General features: G+C 43.2%; 1 protein-coding gene across 10 annotated transcripts in view; it reads left to right on the forward strand.

Moving 5' to 3' along the window:
• Positions 1–20519, forward strand: part of TRERF1 (transcriptional regulating factor 1) — a 75253-nt gene that overhangs the window by 15089 nt on the left and 39645 nt on the right. The window contains exon 2 of one of the 10 annotated variants that reach the window (XM_081903729.1): positions 19528–19642. The exons of the other annotated variants lie outside the window; for them this stretch is intronic. The gene's annotated coding sequence lies outside the window, so the exon portion shown is untranslated. The remainder of the gene's footprint in view (positions 1–19527; positions 19643–20519) is intronic. 10 annotated transcript variants of the gene reach the window in all.

Raw genomic sequence — 20519 nt, forward strand, 5'->3', positions numbered from 1 at the left:
GACCAAACACACACACACACACACACACACACACACACACACACACACAATAAAACGATAAATACAAATTACTAATAAATGTATACTGATATCTGTTCCTTTTCCTTCTGGCACAATTTCCCAATCACCCAGCCTCTTGGCTCTCATCCATGACCCAAACAAACTCACAGAATCATGCCCCTCACACACACAAAATAATCTCACAACGAAGAGAATTCCTGGAACCTTTTGACATCACCCTAGTCTCTCACACTAAGCTTGCTTTTATGGACAGGCACCATGATTGATGGAGCTTTCTCAGGTTGTCCATAGCTGTGTCCCTGCTCAGCACCTTGTTTGCTGCATGGCACACACACAGTCCCAAGCTGCAGTGGGTTTACTTTGGTGAGTTTCCTGTGTTGTGTGTAAAACAGAGAGCAAATAGGGCACTCTTCCACTCTGTGGTCTTGAATTCTCTTAATGCCTCTTGCTTGGCTGGGTGGTGGAAACGGAGGGGGTGTGAGTGTGTGTAGACACTGGCCTACGTACAATACAAAGGTAACCTTGACATTTGATGCTCCATCTACTTTTGCTTCACTGTGCACTGGCATGTGGTCCCTTGCCCTGAAAATGGTTCCCCATCTCTTGTCGTAGAAAGACAGTTGCCCACGAAGCAACCGCAGCTGATTTCATGCTGAAAGGAACTTTGCTGCAAGGCTGGCCTGCAATCTTCAGTTGAAGGTCATCCCTGGTCTCCCCTGTCTGGGATTTAGCCCAGCTAGCAGACATAACAATTCTGTGATTGCCACGTTTATTTTGCCCTCCTTCCTTTTCAGTGTTCTCCCCAACTTTTTGTAATTAGTCTAAGACTGAGTTTTGACCAAGCTGCGGGAGGCAGTGGAAGACAGGAGTGCCTGGCATGCTCTGGTCCATGGGACCATGAAGTGTCGGACATGACTAAACGACTAAGCAACAACAACAAGACTGAGTCTTCAGACCAGACAGTGCAGAACAGTAGTGGGGATTCTGTGGCCCCTCCGTGTGTTGTTGGACTCTAGCTTTCATCAGACTCATCCATCAAGATTAATTGACGAGGTTGATGGGACTTAGTAGCGCAGCAGCCATTGGGGTTAGGCCTCTATCCCTGGTTTAGAATCTAAGCAAGCCTAATTGCTGTACAGGGATGAGGAAAATAAGGAGTAGAATAGATCTGCTGCTGCTCTTCTGCCAGAATAGCACCTCCTGCTGTAGCGTCGTTGAGATTTGCTCCCTCGGAAGGCCAACTTTTCTCCGTCATTGAATAGGTATCGGGAAACGGTGAGAATTTTATTTTCTGTCCTTTTCTGTGCTTCCGGAGAAGCTTACTATCTCGGCATGTCATGCTACTTGTTCTATCCTTTCAAGTTTATCTCTATAGTCTTCCTATTTTAAGATTTCAGTTGTTTCATTTGGCTTCTTGGTGTTGGGTTAGATCAAAGCCCTCTGTTGCGTACTCTGAAAATAGATAAATCAAGTGAGGCTTGTGAAAATATTTCAAGGCTTTTTATGGTGTGAAGTGCTTTTTGTTTAATTCTTTCCTGTTAATTCCCCCCCAAAGAAAGCAGTGTTTTTATTGTAAATGTTGCTTTTAAACTTTTATTAGGATATACATTCTCTTTTTCTTCAGCTTATTAACAACATAACCTTTAAAAACTACTTCTTCTTCTTATTTCTTAGCCTTTTTATATGTTTATTATACTTGGCTATCATCTAAATAGAATCTAAAAACTTTTTTAAAGTGTAAAATTATATCTTATTTTATGCCTAGCTTCTTACTAAGCTTTTATTTACCTTTTCATTTTAGGATCTTTATGTGAGAACTTTGAAGAAAATGAAACTTTTATACAAACATTACTCAATACTCTTTTTCTTTTTTCTTTCTTTCTTTTTTTAAAAACACTTTCCTGCTTTATAGCTTTTTCTTTTTTTAATGCCTGTGTTCATTTTAGATCTATTACATCAGGTTGGTTTTTAAAGGTCTGAGTTAAAGCCGCTTCAGAGTTATTGATTTCTTTTGTGCAAAGTCATCAACCTGGTTTCTGTGTTTCTGTCCTGGTAGCTTAGGGTGAATACTTTTAATACATTTATAATGCAAATGAATTCTATAAGGGTTAAAATGTTTCGTAACTTAGCTGTATACATTTTCAAATGTGTATCATTCAGGCACACATTCCAAGGAGCTAGAATTAGCTGTGTCTCACTTTTGTGTATGTATTTGGTGTCAAATGTGGGTTTACAACTTCATAATGTGTGAAGCAGCCCTTACTCTTGTGGGTTCTCTTTCTGAAGTAGCTTTAACTCTCTGCTATGATTTGCTTTCCTCCACCTCCTTCCTTTCATGTCTGCCAAAGCATTCATTCATGTTCCTTTTCAAGTGCTGTGTGGGGACCATATTAAGTAATGACTTACTAAGTGGATATATGCAGCAAACTTCTGCCCATTCACATGGCCATTTTGATTTTACTTTTGCTTCAAGGAAACCCAGAAGCTGAACCTTGAATTCACCATAGTTTCTTGTTTTGTTTGAAATTTTAAGCTGTAGTTACCAGACTTGGTTTAAAGTTGGTTTGATATCCTGGCTTGTTCCAAACCTGATAACCATGGTTTCCTGGTTGATGAAACAGGAAACTATAATTAATTAGTGGCTTCTTGATTTAGGTTATGCAAACCAGCTCAGTGAGTCAGAGATTCAGTTGCAAGAAGTGAAAACACATAAGCATTGTGAATTTGGGGCAACGGGGACACCTGGATTTGAGAAGCTGTTCTTAAATCTGCAGGTTGGCTGCATGGGCAAAGGAAGGATTAATTTCAGTCTTTCCAGGCATTTCCTCCCTGTATGATAAACGCACTGTGATCTGTCTGCAGATCTAGCCCCCTCACCCACACCCACACCCAGCTCCATTGCAGGATAGCACATTTTCTTACTGTTCAGATTGCAATATTTTGCCACTGGAAAAAGATTTTCAGCTGTGCCGCAAATGACAAAACTCTCTATTGTTTATTGTGATGCAAATTCTCTGTTCCTTAGTTCCCAATCAAACAAAACTATGATTCTGCTTGTAGACTTTTTTAAATAATAAAAAAGCAGCAGTATTTTCTGTTTGTGTGGCTAATGTTTTTTTAAAAAAACCTTATGCTTTTGGAACCTTAATATTAGGAGCTGTGAAGAAGCTGTGTTTTCTAGAAGGTAGGAGTGGGAGTTGTGTTGATGGCTAGACAGGAAATTAGCAGGAACAAAAGCTATTGAGGATTTATTAAAAACAACTACGATTGTCAAGTAGATATTTTGCTTTTGGACTACTTGTGCATTGAAGATAGGTCCAGGGAACATATTTAACTTATTACTTGCATTTGACAAAGCACAAGTGAAACGTTTGTTAAAATGATTTATCAATTTTATTTTGTGTCTTGGTTTGTTCCTATGCTTCGTTTATATAAGGACTATATCTTTTAACTTGGTGCATAGTAGAAAAATGTATGGTTTTGTGCTCTAATTTGCTTTTATTGGGTATGTGGCAATATTAAAAACGACTGTAAAATGTTTGCTGTTTAAAGAAGATATTTCCTGGTGTGTGCGAATATTGTTCTACATTCTTGAAATTGCTTCTCCTAGGTTCAGAAGATTTAAACCTTTTGCAAAATCTTTTTTATTTTTATTTCTGGAAAATGTTCTTCATTGGATATGATTCTCGCCAGCTTAGGGATGTTAATTTCAGACAGAGGGCGTTTTTGAACACTGGGTGTTCTAATTCAGTGTATTGGATACAAGCCGCATGTGAACTTCTACTAAATTGAGTTGCAGACGTGGGACTAGCACAAGCAGGGCAGGTGCTACCTGCATGATTCAAAACAGGAACATAGTTTGTGTGCCTTCCTTAATGTACGCTTTTCTACCACTCTCGGTTTAGTATAGTACCGCAGTGCTAAGTCAGCATGTGGGAAGAAGATGCTCTGCGGACACAGGCTAAAATGTTTCAGGATGGTCCTTGTATTGTAGATCTGCCGTTATGTAAGAAAATAATTACAATTGTGGTTTCTTTATCTGGAGAAAAAATCACCCGCTTTGTAATTATGCATGCGCACACATTGTAATTTGCAAAAGTACAATTGTCAGCGGTAAGCCTCTTGCCTCACTTAACCATAGTAGCTTTTGTTGCGTGTCAAATTAAATTTCTATATTCTTTTGGGGAGCCTTCCAGTTCTAATCCTTTAAGTCAAGAGAAATGAAAAACAGAACAAAAGAACACATGCAATTTATTTTAGGCAATGTGGAATGCAAATATGTATCTGCATGCTTTAATAGCTGCTAATTCGTTTGCCATAGACTATTTCTATTAGAAGCCCTGGGTTAGCTGTAAAGCAAAGCTCCGCTTAGAAGAGGAAAACCAAACCTTCTCTGTTCTGGGCAGCATTCTTGTGCCTGACAAATGTTGAGCAATCCTCTAAACTCTTAACCTCGGGTAAGAAAATATGTGAAATGACCTGACCTTTCTTGAACAGCAGAAATATCTGTGAGTGCAGACTCATGGCTTAGGAGCACCCAATATTATAGAACAGTTGAAGTGGATGTGACGGGTATCAGTATGGGAGCTTGCGGGGCTGTGTGAGCCTTGCAGAGCTTTCAAAGGAGGTGTGAAATGTAAGGCAAGTTCATGCATTACGCAGCAATGAACCTGTTCAGGGAAACTCAAGCAGGCCACAGTTCGGTGGTAGATCACAAGCCTTCCATGCTAAAGGTCTCAACTTCAAACCCCAGCACCTCCAGTTAGGACTGGGAAAGAGCCTGTAATTGGTACAGTGGTCTGACTCAGCATAAGACAGTTTCTTATATTCCTGTCCTAGGTTTTCCACTGAGCATGTGCTCAAGAGGGTGCAATTTATTATCTGTACCCCACCCATCTCATTGGGTTGCCCCAGCTACTCTGGGCAGCTTCCAACAAATATAGAAGCATAATAAAGCACTATTGAAAACTTTCCTATACAGGGCTGCCTTCAGATGCCTTCTAAAAGTTGTGTAGATATTTATCATATTGACATCTGATGGGAGGGCATTCCACAGGGCGGTTGCCACTACTGAGAAGGCCCTCTTCTTGGTTCCCTGTAACTTCACTTCTCTCAGTGAAGGAACTGCCAGAAGATCCTCGGAGGAGGACTTCAGTGTCTGGGCTGAACAAAGGGGGTGGAGACGCTCCTTCAGGTATACTGGGCCAGGGCCGTTTATGGCTTAAAGGTCGGCACCAACACTTTGAATTGTGCTCGGAAACATACTGGGAGCCAGTGGAGACCCTTTAGGAATGGTGTTATATGGTCCCGGTGGACCATAAGACCTCCTGTTTTTCAGTGGAACAAGGGCTAAAAATCAGTAACATTTTCTAGTAGATTGGATGGACTTCTGTTTTCAAGTCTTTAATTTTATGTAAGTTACTGAAATGAGCACAATTTTGGTTTTAATGTAAAAAGGCAGAAGTTTGGAGCCGGGCTTCTTTGATGGCACGCTTAAGTTTGGTGTGAATGAAGTACACTTTTTTTTTTTGTCTGAGCTTCTGGCATATTCACAACGAATGATGTAAATATTGGTCATCACTTACTGTAAATCTTCACGATGCTTGGCAGACGTACGGCTTGATTGAGCTACACAGTGATGCATGCTGGGAAGTAATTTACTGTAAGTGTTGTCTCCACAGTGACTCAAAATTGGAAGTACTTTGATATGTACAGATTTTGAAGACAAGAGAGAGCAGAATAAAAGTCACGGCGGTCATGTAGCGCTACTGTTTGTTTAATCTCTACATAGCTGCAATATAGAAAGTGCTATCTGGGTTCTTTGACTTGGCCACGCATATCTAAGCTGAGAGCACAAGCAGGGAATAGGTGTCTGGTTTTCGGTGCGAAATCTGTTTCGTAACACTTTGAAAACAGCATATGAAAATCCCAGATCAAAATCCGTTGCTTATCGGGTCATTTATAAGCTAGAGGTGGGGAACCTTAGGTCTGGGGGTGGGGTTGAACGCGGCCCTAACCTGTTACAAATGGTTTCTCCATTTACCTGTTCTGTGGCCTGGGCAGTTCAGGTACTTATTTGTGTATGGAACTAAAAGTGCACTTTTACAACTTTGGAGCCGTCTGGCCTGCGAAAATGGCAACTAGATTTTCTGTTTTGGCAACTATAAACCTGGTTTACAGAGCCATTTGGCACCTAGCTTATATATCTCGAGTTTCTTAACACTGTAAGTTGTTAGCTGCCCTGGGCTCTGTATGAGTAAGGGTAGGATATAATAAAAACATGATGATGATGATGATGATGATGATGATGATAATTTTATTATTTATAGCCTGCCCGTCTGGCTGGGACTCCCCAGCCACCCTGGGCGGCTTCCAGCAGAACATTAAAATACAATGGTTGATCAGATATTAAAAAGAGAGACTGGTTTAATACAAACTCTAAACAAAGAAAACAGACACAGGATAATTCTTTTTGTGTGATTGGATGAATTAAAAGAAAAAAGACTGGTACTCCAGGAAGCTTTTTGTGATGCACGTATTTGGCTTCAGTTATGATAAAGATTTGTTGCTTTTGTTGTTGTTCTTGACAGTAATTCTAAATGTGTGTATATACTTTCTGTGGAAAGGAATTGGAGAAGTAAGGCTGAATTCAGTAAGGCTTGTAGCTTGCAGCACCTCAAGGAAAATAAAGAGGAAGTACTGCTACTGTGTGTAAGAGCACTGCACCAAAAATTAATGCGTCCTTCCATGTCCAAAGAGGCTATTGTGAATCAAAGGGAGGGGAAAACATGGAAGGGGAGAGGTGGAAACATGTATGAACTTGGCACTCCAGGTGCATACTACTCCTTCTCTTTCAAATTCCCCAACTCTCATTATTTGAAGGAAAGGGTGGAGGGCATAGCTCACAGTGGAAGCATGGTGGAATAAATGCTGGAAGGTGTCTCAAAAGTCATCTAGTGTTTCAGGACATCCGCTACTATGGCATTGCTGATAGGTAACCATCCAGCCTCCACTTAAAAACTTCTAGTGAGGGACAGTCCACTGCTTTCTGAGGCAGTCTGTTTCTCTGTCCATTACCACTATGAAGTTCCTCCTAATGTTTAGACGTGAGTCCTTCTCCCCTTTGTACTTTGAACACTTTGGTTCAGGTAAGTACCCTCTAGAGCAACACAAACCAAATTTACAACCGTCCTTCAAATATTTGAAGATGTTTTTCCTGTTTCAGGAAGCATTTAATATTTGATTAATATTTTCCCCCTCTGTATTTTGTGGGAAGCTTCCTAGAGTGGCTGAGGTCACCCAGTTAGATGTGCAGGAGTCAATGATAGTTGTGACCTGGGAAGATTTCTGAGGGCTGGTTAGAGACGCCTGGAGTTTTCTTGTTTTGCCGCCAGGCCTGAAGCTTCTGCCGTTGACGTTCACATGTGGAGGCATGTGTTACCTGTGGCTTTTACATGCTGTTTCCTGTTCTGACCCCTGTACAATCCCATTTCTCGCCATGACATAAAATGATTTTGGAAGGCACAAATTTGTGTGTGTGTATCTGTGTGTATGGGTATAAATAAATAAATAAAATCTGTCAGTAACCAGTAGAGAAGATGCTAAGAATACAGAGCACATAAAACAATAAAATACGTTAAGTATGCTATTAAATGTAGAGTTAAAAGCAATGTAAAATATTGCACACTTGTTTAATGTTTAAAACCTCAAAGTCTGCAATTGTGAGAGTGAGTTAGCATGCATACATTGGAAATGAGAAAAAAGATTATTTTGAGGCCAGTGAGGAAAACGAGAAGTAATGAAACAGAATGTGCTCGCAGCCTAGTCTCCACCTACAGCTATCCAGATTCGTATCAGCATGTTGAAGGTGGAAGACTCTCTGTTTTACTCTCGGTCCCAAAGAGCCATTTTGTTCTATATAATCTCTCCTCTCTTTCTCTCTCTCGTTTGCAGCAATGTACACCAGCAAACACACCAGATTGCTTACTCACCAGCTTGGTTTCTCTGTGATTCGTATATTGTGAAAAAGATGGCTAGTTTAGTGTAGTGGGTGATGTCTGGTTTCAGGGTGATGCTGGGCATGTTTGAAAGGAACAAAACTTAGGGCTGAGTGTGCATTGTGTCACACATGAACCTGGCAGTGGGGCATGAACATATAACATTAGCATGTCAAGAGGCTCTGGCCTAGGAGTACACGATGCCCAGGTATTTTTATGAGCTTGATTGTTTAATCCACTCTGCTATTGATTGCTTTTGCTGCCTTAATTTGTTGTGTTGGATTCCCCCCTCCCCCGGTCATTTTATTTGTTGCACCGCTCAGGGGTCCCTTTACCTTTACCTTTATGCTGAATGGAAAATGAGTTACAATATTTTTAATAAGATGTTGTTGGTGTACTCAATATTGTATGTGTGAGTGCCAGCAACCTGGTTCGTGCATGGCATCTGTGCTGATTCCATGTGCTTGACAGGTGTGTTTGGTTTTTAACATGACCAGTGTCACATTTAAAGCAATCCTAAGGGCATGCACTGGGCAGGCACTAGATAAAATTTTACAATGAATTGACTAGGTGACTTTAGGAAAGCTCTTCTCTCTCTCTCTCTCTCTCTCAACACATATTCTTCCATCCACAAGACAGGACTAATATTAGTTCAGTTCATTATAGGGGTACTGGCAATATTTATGTACATGAAGCTCCTTGAATATTTGGCGAAATAATCACCCTTTTAAATATTCAAGGTGCTTCATGTACATAATCTTCACCCTTTTATAGGGGATGCAGGTGGCGCTGTGGTCTAAACCACTGAGCCTAGGGCTTGCTGATCAGAAGGTCAGCGGTTCAAATCCTCACGATGGGGTGAGGCCCCCTTTGCTCGGTCCCAGCTCCTGCCAACCTAGCAGTTCGAAAGCACGTCAGAGTGCAAGTAGATAAATAAGCAGCTTAGTCATGCTGGCCACATGACCCGGAAAAACTGTCTGTGGACAAACATTGGCTCCCTTGGCCAGTAAAGCGAGATGAGCGCCTCAACCCCAGAGTCATTCGCTACTGGACTTAACTGTCAGGGGTCCTTTACCTCCCCTCCCCTTTTAAGACTGGGGCACTGGACCAGTCTTAATTTTCTGCTTTATGGGTTGTATTCAGTGTTGCCTGTGTATGTTATTTTGTTGGCATCCATCTGTCTCAAAAGACAATGGAGTGCACCTCTGGGGGTGAAGTCAAACTGCTGGAGCATCAGAGTGCCATATATAACTGTCATCCCTTCTAGCTAGTATCATTGACAAGTTTCTTTTGGCTCATAAGCTACTGGAAAAAGGAGTTTTAGGATGAAATCTTGTAAAGTAATGCTGTCAGAGTAAATAAAAAGGGGTGTGGGGAAATCAAGGAATATAATAATTCCAACTATTCCTTTGAAATGACAAAGTGCCCACTTCTTATTTTAGCCCATGAATCTAGATTTGCCGAGTTCTAAATTAGGATACGGCAATATTTATTCAGCAAGGCATAAATCTCATTTTACACATCATTCGAACTGTCTTATAATTTAATAGGCTACAAATTTTACTGGGCCTTGTTAAAAAAAAACAAATCAGAAGTGGGTATCTGGCTTAAAGCCTGTTTTCCATCTGTCTGTATTTATAGAATTATGCATGTTTTTAACATGAAAAATGTGAGGTCTGTGTAGTTACAGAGGCAAAGCAAATTAAGTCATTTAGTTGATAAACAGGTCAATGTGAATACCACAAATCCTTTTCATCCTGTAAATAATAGCAAAATGCCTGTCGCTATGATGGGCTTGAAGAAAAGCAAAATTAGAAAGAGCTTGAACATCAGCAGTGTCTGAGAGCAAGGGGACGGTATTTCAACTATGTCCCACATTGCAAGCTCCCATCGAATTTAGCGTCTCCAGTGGGAGCCACTAAGAACGTAGTCCTCACCAACGTCAGTAGCCATATACCCTGGGTTCCCTTTCTTAGTTACACTAGAACACGGGTGCAGAACATTTTTCAGCCCAAGGGTATTTATCAGGGCCTTGTGGGCTGGGACAACACACCACTTGTGAACAACAGTGAATGTAGATTTTACATTTGTACAGTGGGCTATTTTATAGACAAGACCCTTAAACACTCCTGTCTGGCTCCATCTGGGCAAGCAAGAGTAATCACCAGAGTTCAAGGTCACGTTGCAGCTAGGCAAAAGCACCCAAGAAGCCTGTGACTGATGAGGGAGATTCTCAGGGGCCACATAGAGGAGTTCCTCACTCCTGTGCTAGTCTGTGACAATGAGAGGGAACCCAGGAAGCAGTGGTTTTATATACACGGGGTGGAGACCCTGGTATTGTCCAGCTGTTGTTGCACTGTGCCTCCTATTCTCCCTCACCAACTAGATAGTGTCAAGTTAGGAGAAGCTGCCATAAAACGGCTGTCATATTGAAAACAACATTGCTTTCAGTGAGAACTACTTTCTGAAGCTTTAGTCAAATGGAGCCAAGTCCCAATTCTCTAGCTTCATGTGATGTTCTTCGAGCCTTCGGCTGAAGCTGCTACGCTCTTTGTTTTTATTCGTTACCAAACAATACTTCCTCTCCGGCGACTCTTTCTGCATTTTCAGATCAACTCGCCTGCTGACTCAGCAGCCTTTTGTTTTATAAAACGTGAATCTTGAAATATTAATCCTATGTGTTTTGATGGTTTATGTTAGGCCAGGCATAGAGAGCTGATTCTATTTGCAGAAACTGGCCTTCGCTCCTGAAAGGTTTGGATATTCTAGATTGGTATTCTTTATAATGTACTGGTGACTGACAAAACAATGGGTGGTATGTGAATATAGAAAGGGTGGAGGATTCTTCCAAAATCAGGCTTGAATCCCAACTTAAGGTAATTTAACGATTCTCACAGGAGAAAATCCCCTCCAATACCCATCCTATGTTAGGGGGGCTTAACTGAACTTCCAAAGCGCTTTAAGGTACACAGATAGGTTCATGGTGGAAGGAAGAAAGGGTTAACTTGTCATGGAACCCGTTGCTGTATTTTAAAAATAAAATAAAATCCAAAGGCTTTCGAGGGGCTGCATATCTTTAATATGTATTCTGTCACCATACTTTCCTGTGTCTCATTAACTTTTTGTTTTTAAACGCAAATATAGGTTGTGCTCCTTTGTTTCTTTTATTTTTACGTTTTCATTTATTTTCTCAAATTACAGTGATTGACTCCTTAACACGAATCAGCTATACCTTCAAGCATTTTGCCCAAATATTTGTCTACCAGCTGCTTTGTTTGTTCAGTGCAATTTGCTGAATCAGACTATAAATTGAGGGTGTTCCCTGGAACTAAAAGCATGTGAACAGTCTAAATGCATGACTTTTGAAATGTTTAAATTTGTCTTTCAAGGACTGTCCTCTGAGAGGGAGGGTTACAAACTGGGATTAGTTTTTTTTCAAAAGTGCAACCATATTTTTACTGAAATGAAACAAACTTGTTTACAATCACTCCTTGGCATGTTTCATGTTCTTTTTGAATATAGTAGCAGGAGACTCTTTCAGGTGGTCCGCAATTTAACGGAACCACCTTTACCACCGGGGCCTTGTAAAGACCCCAAGATCTCCTGCAACGATTTTGCAAAATTTTTTGCAGATAAAATCACTCATATTCGGAAGGAGCTAGACACCACCGTGGGAGCAGGGCTGGGGCGGGAGAGTGCTAGAGCCCTGTCTGGTCAAGTTGCATGGAATCAGTTTCAATCCGTTACCCCCGAGGATGTGGACAGGCTGCTTGGACGCGTGAAACCAACCACCTGTCTCCTTGATCCTTGCCCATCCTGGCTAATAAAAGCAAGCCGGGAAGGGCTGGGCGATGGGCTCTGCGGGGTGGTGAATGCTTCCCTCTGTGAGGGAACATTCCCAGATCCGCTGAAAGAGGCGGTTGTTAAACCGCTTCTTAAAAAAACATCTTTAGACCCGGCCAGTATGTCCAACTATCGCCCAGTCTCAAATCTTCCATTCTTGGGCAAGGTGATTGAGCGTGTGGTTGCTGAACAACTCCAGGCACGCCTGGAGGATGCGGACCATTTGGATCCCTTCCAATCGGGGTTCAGGCCTCATCATGGGACCGAAACTGCCTTGGTCGCACTGGTTGATGATCTCCGGCGAGCTAGGGACAAAGGTGAGAGTTGTTTCCTAGTTCTGCTGGATCTCTCAGCGGCCTTTGATACAATCGACCATAACATCCTTCTGGACCGTCTAGAGGGGTTGGGAGCTGGGGGCACTGTTATACAGTGGTTTCGCTCCTTCCTCCTGGGCCGTGTTCAGAAAGTGGTGGTGGGGGATGAGTGTTCAGACCCTTGGGCCCTCACTTGTGGGGTACCTCAGGGTTCCGTCCTCTCCCCCATGCTTTTTAACATCTATATGAAGCCGCTGGGAGAGATCATCAGGGGGTTTGGACTGGGTGTCCATCAATATGCAGATGATACCCAGCTCTACCTCTCTTTCAAATCAGAACCAGTGAAGGCGGTGAAGGTCCTGTGTGAGTGCCTGGAGGCGGTTGGAGGATGGATGGCGGCTAATGGATTGAGGCTGAATCCTGACAAGACAGAAGTACTGTTTTTGGGGGACAGGGGGCGGGCTGGTGTGGAGGACTCCCTGGTCCTGAATAGGGTAACTGTGCCCCTGAAGGACCAGGTGCGTAGCCTGGGAGTCATTTTGGACTCACAGCTGTCCATGGAGGCGCAGGTCAATTCTGTATCCAGGGCAGCTGTCTACCAACTCCACCTGGTACGCAGGCTGAGACCCTACCTGCCCGCAGACTGTCTCGCCAGAGTAGTGCAGGCTCTAGTTATCTCCCGCTTGGACTACTGCAATGCGCTCTACGTGGGGCTACCTTTGAAGGTGACTCGGAAACTACAGCTAATCCAGAATGCGGCAGCTAGACTGGTGACTGGGGGCGGCCGCCGAGACCACATAACACCGGTCTTGAAAGACCTACATTGGCTCCCAGTACGTTTCCGAGCACAATTCAAAGTGTTGGTGCTGACCTTTAAAGCCCTAAACGGCCTTGGCCCAGTATACCTGAAGGAGCGTCTCCACCCCCATCGTTCTGCCCGGACGCTGAGGTCCAGTGCCGAGGGCCTTCTGGCGGTTCCCTCATTGCGAGAAGCAAAGCTACAGGGAACCAGACAGAGGGCCTTTTCGGTAGTGGCGCCCGCCCTGTGGAACGCCCTCCCATCAGATGTCAAAACGATAAACAACTACTTGACATTCAGAAAACATCTTAAGGCAGCCCTGTTCAGGGAAGTTTTTAATGTATGATATTTTAGTGTTTCCTGGTTTCTATGGAAGCCGCCCAGAGTGGCTGGGGGGGGCCCAGCCAGATGGGCGGGGTATAAATAATAAATTATTATTATTATTATTTCTGGCAGTCAATATTTAACCCGTGAAAGGAAAGATAATATGAGATCCCAAAATTGGTGGATTATCTGAAAAATATATGTGGTATGAACACAACGTTAGTGGGTTTTCAAGAGGCACTGTAAAAAATCAAATAAGTATTGTTTATTAAAAATAATGGGATTAAGGAGTAATAATGGCAATATAAAAAAAGGGAATGCGTACTAAAGATATAAAAATGGATGACTCTCAGAGACGCTGAAGGAAGTTCAAAACAGACACAATTTGTTGTATTCGGGTTAAAATGTATAAGTGGTGGAAAACTAATAAAAAATTTATTATAAAAGAAAAAAAAGAGAGATCCCAAAATGATTGTCAGAGGGTAATGCACAATATGATCGGATTTGAGTCCCAATAGCCAATATGGCAAGTCATAGACCCCTTTTCATCCCTATTTATTTTGTTGATCAAAGAATCATCATAGAATCTTAGAGTTGGAAGGGACCCCATAGGTCATCTAGTCCAACCCCCTGCAATGCAGGAATCTCAACTAAAGCATCCATGACAGATGGCCATCCGACCTCTGTTTAAAAACCTCCAAGGAAAGAGAGTCCATTACCTCTTGTGGGAGCAAACGTCAATCCACTGAAAACCTGATAGATGTTTGCTCCCCAGGGGAAATCTGCGGGACAAGTGGAAGTGTGTACAAGCCCTGATTGGGCACTGAGGGAGGAGAGGTCTCACTGCAGCGATAGGGAACCTGTGGCCCTCCAAATATTTCTGCACTCCAGTCTCCATCATCCCCAACCATTGTCCACACTCACTGGGGATAATGTGAGTTGTGGTCCAGCAAAATTGGAAAGGCCACTGGTTTCTCATACCTGGAAGGAGATTCAAGGCAGCAGCTGAGGCAGGTTTGGGATGCATCAGCACCTTGCAGATGCATTGCTGTTAAATAACTAGCAGCATCCTACAACAGCCCATTGATGTCAATGTATCATCCAGGTATGCATCTGGCCAGTCAGTAGCTATGCCCCTGTGTGGTGCTGACGGATCTGATCTCTGCTGCAGCTGCCACCTTGTGTCTCCCATTCCTCTTAGCTGTTGCGCAGGGGAAATGGCCAAGTAGCGTCTCTGCTCCAAACCTCCCTAATTTGATAATGACAATTTGATGTTTTATTATGCTTTTATATTTGTTGGAAGCTGCCCAGAGTGGCTGGGGCAACCGAGTCAGGTGGGCGGAATACAAATATGATAACAATAAGGACAACAACAACATTGTATAAGAGGCCCTGCAAAAAGCAGTTTCACAAAAGCGGAGCAGTTCTGCAGTAACAATCTAATGTGGAAGCACCCTAAAATTATTGGCACTCAGGAAATTGAAATATCATTAGAACTTGACTGCCCTGACATTCTTTTCCATCCTTTAATTGAATACCTCTATTTTTAGCTCGACTTTAATGCTAGGCAGCAGACAATTAAAAAATTTGCATACATTTAAATGTATTATGCAGGCCAGCAATGACAATGCTTTAAAAAATAATCTGTAAGCCTTCATGGGCTCCCATTACACCTGTATTGCTTTATGACAGACGTGTAAAGGTCCTTCGACCTCCAGGACATCTGAGGAAGTAAAGCATGAATGTTGTCCCATGTTCACTACAGAACATGCATGCCACCCTGCTCCTAGCATAGACAGGAGGAGATGGACAGGCCATGGAATCATTGGATTGTGACCAGGCTCTGCTGATTGAAATGAAGGCTGGCTGTGTAAACTGATGCCAGAAAGCTGAAGCAAAATGAATATGTCTTGGCTGGGTCAGGGATATATCTAGACTTTCTGGAACTCTTATATGCTCCTGCTCTTCTTCGTATGTTCAGAGCAGAGCAAAACATTGGTTTAGAGAATAGGCTGGCAATGTAATGGTATTTGCCCCCAATAATTTTTAGCCTTTAATCCTGATCTCAGTGCAAAAACCTTTCTGTTCTTCCTTGCCTTTTTAAAACCTCTTTCCAGAGTTTTGGAGCAATATTGGATATGGGCACCCCTGCTTCCCAGGATGTAAGGTCCTGGGGAGTGGGAATGGTGGGAAAGTATGCCCTGCCCCATGTTCTTTTCTGTCACTCTATTTCTTATTATCTCTAATACTTTGGCCACCTCATGAGAAGAGAAGACTCTCTGGGAAAGACCCTGATGTTGGGAAAGATTGAGGGCACAAGGAGAAGGGGGACGACAGAGGACGAGATGGTTGGACAGCGTTCTCGAAGCTACAAACATGAGTCTGACCAAACTACGGGAGGCAGTGGAAGATAGGAGTGCCTAGCGTGCTCTGGTCCATGGGGTCACGAAGAGTCGGACACGACTAAACGACTAAATAATTTTTTTATTATTTATTAAATTTGTATACAGCGGTACCTCGAGTTACAAACGCCTCAGGTTACAAACGCTTCAGGTTACAGACTCCGCTAATGAAATATACTCGGAGTGTGTAGTGATTTCATGCTCTTTATTGCAGCTTGTAAAACAGTGATTGAAATGCCCCCCAAACCTCAGGCTTTTATATACATTATTTACACAATGAATCCCGTCTGATTCTGCTTCCCTCCTGGAGCCTGATTGGTCTTTTCCTGCAGGCCAATCAGTTGTTGCATTCTATGATCCTACTAGCCTAATAGGCAGGTCTCAGGGCAGTTGTTTCAGTGGCGCATGTCCTGGGGGCGTGGCACGCCTCCTGTGCCTAGCACATGCAGGGAGGCAGCTGTGATGGCACCCCACTGGGATTGTGCTGCTGGGGCTGGTGTGCTTCCCCCACACTCCTCTTCCTCCGCCAGTGAGTTGTTTCCTTCCACCCCCACCCCCCAATTCCCTGCAAAGAAAACCCAACCCACCCCCGGGCTATTTAGATCTCTCCATAGTAATGAAATTTCATGGTCAGCTATGAGCAAATCATTGTTTCCAGATGTAATAATTCCAGCCTGATAAACCATGGTTTACTGGACCAGCAGTGAGCTGGCGCCCACATACTTCTTCCTTGTGTGTTTTACTCCATCCTCTCATGCACCCACCTTTAGCAATGGCTGTCTGGGTTTCTGAAATCAGTTTCTCGAGATGTCTGAATCGGGAAACTGGTTTAAGAGCTCTTTCCAAACTAGGATATGAAGCAAGGATCAGATCCTGGAATGCGACGTCTGTCAGTGCATGGCTTGTTACTAGTTATTCAAGTCTCAGCCTATTGTATGTCGCTGAGTTGCCCGGGAGGATAATTGGAGATAAAAGAGGAGGGAAGAAAATTATGTGATTGCTGTACAAGCAGAAACAGCTTTCCCCCCTAAAAACGTTGGTTTATAAAATAAAGCCTGCTAAGTTTGTGAGCTTCTGAGCAGAATGCAATTCACCAGCCATGTATGGTGATGTCTCAAATCTTGTGGGACTGCTACTCCCATCATCCCTGACCAATGATCATGCTGGCTAGAGATAATGGGGATTGGATTGCAACCACATCTGGACTGGGGGAGGCTGTTTTACTGTCTTCCAGGGTCGACAAAAACAGGGGGATTTCCAAGTACCTCATTGTATGGCTGCTGGTGGGCAAAGTTGTGTAAGTCCTCTCCCCATAGTACTGCAAAATACCATAATCAGGATCTAGGTGGATTGGTGGAAATATTTTTATACAATAGATGACCTTCTGTGGACTATAAGTAGCCTGCTGTAAATTGCTTACACACAATGGAACCACAACCATTATTTATGTCCATTTAATCATTAATGAGATTTAAGGTGGCACATCAAGTCATAAAACTCTGCTCTTTGACCATCCAATATTTTCTTACCGAAGAAAAGTTCTGAACTGCACCAATTTCCAGTGGGGTAGTTGTGTTGTTATTATGTTCTTTACTCTTTTACTACTTACAATGCATGCTTATTACAACTTTTAGAACCAGGATTCTAAGTATATTGCTAGTGATTTACTGGAGGTGATTTTCTGTAGGTGTAACTTCTGAATGTTCTTTATGCTTACAAAAAAATAAATAAATACTAGATTTCACTTTCTGATTTACAAGATGTTTGCTCCTGCAGCTTTCCAGAGATTACAGAACTGCATTTTTTTAATTAAAGACTTGCAGATGGCCTCAGTAGGTTTGTTGCTCAGGTTCACATTTAAGGTAGTTAGATGTGTACCAAAACATTTTTTTAGTTGTGTTTGTGTTCAGATATGTGTGTGTTAATTATTTATTTCTTTTAAAAGCAGTTGTGCTTTTCATGCACCTGGTCATAACAGCGTTGTTAAAAACCAACAAAAAGAATAATTCAAACCATGATTAAATTCAAACAAGGAAAAACAAACCAATTCACACCAGAAAGCAGTGGCAGCAGAAAAAAATTCCAGCTAGGTGGAAAGGTGGCAGAATGAGAAGGCCTTTTATCTAAGAGACAGAAACATAAGGCGCCAGCTCTGTAACCAGGGTAGGGCAAATGGGTTCACAACCCCCCTAGATCTGTGCTTCGTCCATCTGTCTCCAGAATTTTGGGAAAGTTGTCTTAATTTGTGGCATGACAGCCTGTGGCAGCCTCCGTTTACAGAATAACAGCTTGTTTTAAGGACAGGAGAAATTGAAGAATAGGACTCTCTAAAAAATTCAGGCAAGGTCTCGGAAGTCTCATCTGGAAGAGCCCCCAAAGTCTGCTTAGACATTTCCCTAACTGAGGGTGGATTTTTCATGATCACAATCACTCTGCAGTCACTTAAGCTGGGGGTTGTAAAACAGACTCAGAACTTCCTTCCTTTTTAAAAAGTACCGTATTTTTCGCCCTATAGGACGCACTTTTCCCCCTCCAAAAATGAAGGGGAAATCTGGGTGCGTCCTATGGGGCGAATGCAGGCTTTCACTGAAACTTGGAGAGCGAGAGGGGTCGGTGCGCACCGACCCCTCTCGCTCTCCAGGCTTCAGGAAGACATCCGCAGCCTAGGCAGCCTTGCGGGAGTTCCTGCAGGGCTGTCTAGGCTGCGGATAGTAGCCTGCTTCCCGGAACGCCAGGTGCGCTCAAAGCAGAGCACCTGGCGCTTTGGGAACACATCCGCAGCCTAGGCAGCCCTGCAGGAGGTCCCACAGGGATGTCTAGGCTGCGAATAGCAGCTTGCTTCCCAGAGCTTCGGGCACTCTGCTTTCAGGGCGCCCGGCGCTTCGGGAACACATCCGCAGCCTAGGCAGCCCTGCGGGAGTTCCCTGTAGGGCTCCCCACGCTGCGGATAGCAGCCTGCCACCCGGTGCGCGGGGCACCCTGAAGCAGAGCGCCCCTCGCGCCGGGCATACATCCACAGCATGGGGAGCTCTGCAGGAGTTCCCCGCAGGGCTCCCTACGCTGTGGATAGCAGCCTGCCGCCTGGCGCGCAGGGCACCCTGAAGCAGAGCTCCCCGTGCGCCGGACAGACATCCGCAGTGTGGGGAGCCCTATCGGCCAGCCCCACAAGCTCGGGGGACAGCAGGGAGGCGCAGCGCCGCCATCCCGCTGTTCCTCGACCTGGTTCGGTTTCCCCGACCTGCTTTTGGGGGGGAAATAAAGGGAAATTTTTTCCCCTTTATTTCCCCCCCAAAAAAACTAGGTGCGTCCTATGGGACGGAGCATCCTATGGGATGAAAAATACGGTAGATCCCTAGACTTCCTAGTGAGAAAGTTAATGGGGCAACATGTATAGGTACTTTATAAATGTTTTCTGTGAAATGCGAGTAAGGTATTTTGTACTTTGTATATTTTTCCTGGTACTGAGGAAAGCTTCAAGTTAGAAAGCAGGAATATCAATGTTTTTGTGTGTGTGTGAAACATGATTGTGTGATTTCCACAATCAGGACCAGCAGGACTTTCTATGGTAAGAATAAAAGTGTCAAAGGTGGCTGTGTCTCTAATTCTATGTTATGCTGTGCTTCCCATGGCAGTCGGTTTTGTGTTATGTCATGATCCCCACCATAGCAGCTATTTTGTGGGCGGTGCACCTAGCACTTTGTCAAATAAAGTAAAATAAAGAGAGAACTTAAAGTGATCTGAAGAAACATCTTCCCTAAATTACCCTTTACTCTCTTAAAATACTGGACTCACGATCATAGTGGCTATTTTCCCTTTTTTTTCTTGAGTGCTTGATGGCAAAGGATGAAACTAGCTGTAAAGGAATATAGTGGTACCTTGGCTCTCAAATGCCTTGGAACTCAAACAACTTGGAACCCAAACACTGAAAACCCGGAAGTAAGTGTTCCGATTTGCAAACTTTTTTGGGAAGCCGAATGTGCTCCGATTTGAATGTTACACTTCCGATTTGAGTGCCACACTTCTGCTTTGAAAGTTACGCTGACGATTTGAGTGCCACACTTCCGTTTTGAGTGTTACGCTGAGGTCTGTCTCTTTTTACTAATTATTTTGTGTTTTTGTTTTTGCGGCTATTTTTGTTTTGTTTTTGTGACTGTGTGGAACCCAGTTCAGCTACTGATTGATTGTTTGACTGCAGTGCATTGTTTATTGCTTTCATTTTATGGATCAGTGGTCTCAATAGATAGTAAAATTCATGTTAAACTGCTGTTTTAGAGTTGTTGTTTTTAAAGTCTGGAATGTATTGATGCATTTTGCATTGCGTTCTATGGGAAAGCGTGCCTTAGTTTTGGAATGCTTTGGTTTTGGAACGGACTTCCGGAACGGATTAAGTTTGAGAACCAAGGTACCGCTGTAGAATCTATCAGCTGCAGAGATTTTTAGTGACCCATAAGGGTTTAGCAAATTTGGTTTTTCTTTCATTTGACCCATGACTTCGGTGTTTGTGTAGATTTGATGCCTCCGGCATCAAAGCATCTTGGGCTGGGCTTTGTGTGGCACTGCCACAAAAGAGTCTCTAACCCAAATGTCTATGAAGTTGGGAGCATTTGTTCGGAGTCGGGTCTCCAGTAAAGATCTTAAGTTAGGGATGGGGAACCTGTGGTTCTCCAGATGTTACGGACTGTAACTCCCATCAGCTTCAAGCCACCATGACCAGGGGTCAGGGATGATGTGAATTGTACTCTCAACATCTGCAGGGCCATACCTTCCTCATCCCTTTGGTACTTAACTAGCAGCAATGAGTAATCTTCAGCTACTTATG

The sequence above is a fragment of the Podarcis melisellensis genome (genome assembly GCF_964234715.1).
Source record: "Podarcis melisellensis genome assembly, chromosome: 3".
Lineage (NCBI taxonomy): Eukaryota > Metazoa > Chordata > Lepidosauria > Squamata > Lacertidae > Podarcis > Podarcis melisellensis.